We start from the raw sequence: 2,329 nt of genomic DNA on the forward strand, positions 1-2,329 counted from the left end.
AATAACAGAAAAAAGTTTGGGAGTAGGAAAAAAAGTTTTCTGTGCATTTGTTGACCTAGAAAAAGCTTTTGACAAGGTAGATAGAAGTAAACTTTGGGAAGTTCTGAAAGATTATGGAGTCAATGGATGGATCATACAAGCTATAAAAACAATATATACAGGTAGCAAAGCGAGTGTAAAAGTGAATGGGAAACTGAGTGACTGTTTCGATATTATTCAAGGAGTTAGACAAGGATGCGTTATGTCTTCATGGTTATTTATATTATTTATGGACAAGTGTTTAAGAATGGCTCTCTTCGACGAAGAGGGTGTTTATCTAGAAACAGTGAGGGTACGAGGGTTAGCATTCGCAGATGATAAGATTGTTATGGCAGAGTCTATCGAAGACCTACAAAGAATGTTGAATAAACTAGATGCAAGCATGAAGAGCATGGACCTCAAAACGAACGCAAATAAAACAAAAACTATGGTGTTTGAAAGAAAGAGTGAGAAAACACTATGCAATATTTTATTAAATGATGAGAGATTTGAACAAGTTGATAAGTTTGTATACCTGGGTAGCTTATTTACTAGGGACGGGAAGATAGATGAGGAATTAGATAGACGAATAAATGAAGGTAAGAAGGTTATTAGTAGAGCATGTCCCCTTATTAAAAGTAAAAATATATCAAATAAAGCTAAAATGGCAATACATAATTATATATTTGTACCGACTGTACTACACGGTAGAGAGACATGGACTTATCAAGAAAAAGATAAGAGTAAAATTAACGCAATTGACATGAGATTCATGCGCACAATAAGCGGGAAAACCCTAATGGTCAAAGTAAGTAACGAGATAATTCTAAAAGAATGTAGTGCAGAAGAGACGTTAGTAGACACATGGGAAAGAAATTGGTTAAGATGGTTCGGACATGTTGAGAGAATGCCAAATGAACGACTAACGAAATAAGTGTATCAAGGTAAAGTAAATGGCAGCGTGCCCAGAGGTAGACCGCGGAAAGAATGGTTAGAATGTGTGAATGAGACCCTACTGAGAAAAGACATAAGAAGTCACAGAAACACGAGAGCCTGCATGAAAAAATGCATGGACATAAAAGAAGCTAGAGAAGTATGCCAGGACACTACTCCTTTCCCCTGCCGAGTGAGTCACGCCTACCCTGAAAGGGAACTGGCTTAATGGAGTAATAATAAAAAAACATGAATTTCGTGACTTATCTGAATTCCATAAATTCCCTGATTACAGTAAGTCTCGCGAAATCCTTAAATTCCGTAAATTCCTTGAATTCCATGAATCCCTTGAATTTAGTGAATTCCGTAAATTCCATTAATTTTATGAATTCTGTAAATTCCTGGATCTCAATTAATTTCTTGAATTCCTTCAGTAAAATAAATTCCATGAATTCCTTCAATTCAATTAATTCTTTCGATTACATAAATTCCTTGAAGTCTATCAAATCCTTGTATTCTATCAATTTCGTTAGGACCATGGAATAATTAAATTTTAAATAATTATTTCTTGAATACATGTCACTAAAGACCAGGCTTTTAAATGATTATTCAGAAGAAAATTATTTTTTACATTCTTATATTGAAATTCAGTCCTTATTTAGCTGAAATTAATGTGGATACAACATTAAATTAAATTTAAACGGCTTTAAATTCATAACTACACTATTTAAAATTTATGTGGGAAGCTTCCACTACATACGTCGGAAGTTTATTTCCGCAACGTCAGGTACCGCTGCAATACACAATGTTGTAGTTTCCTAATTCTGGCATTGGTATGCTACCTCACGTGCATTGGAATTTTATAATACAAGTCTAGTAGCTGGATATCTAGACATCTTTCAAAGGAAAAAATTACAAGAATAAAAAATGTAAATAGTTTCTGAGAACACTTGTTTCTGTTTAGAAAAAAATAAATATTCTGACGGAGCCAAAACTTTTATTAACGTATAGTGTGTAACGCGCGTGATTATGGAATTCAAGGAATTCTTTGATTTAAAAGAATTCGTGGAATTCAAAGAATTTACTGAATTCACAAAGTTCACTAAATTCATGTAACTCCTGGAATTCACGGATTTCATGAAATTCATGAGAATCACAAAATTTATGGAATTCACGGAATTTGAGGAATTAACGATATGAAGGGGATACAAAGAATTTACGAAATTCATGGAATTCCTGCGATTTCCGAAATTAAAGAAATTCACAGAATTCATGGAACTTACGGAATTCCCAAAAGTTAAGGAATTTATCAAATTAGGTCCATCCACTTAGCGCCACCACTAAGGCAAATTAAAAAATAAAATACACCACATTTTTT

The sequence above is a fragment of the Belonocnema kinseyi genome, chromosome 8 (genome assembly GCF_010883055.1).
Source record: "Belonocnema kinseyi isolate 2016_QV_RU_SX_M_011 chromosome 8, B_treatae_v1, whole genome shotgun sequence".
Taxonomy (NCBI): domain Eukaryota; kingdom Metazoa; phylum Arthropoda; class Insecta; order Hymenoptera; family Cynipidae; genus Belonocnema; species Belonocnema kinseyi.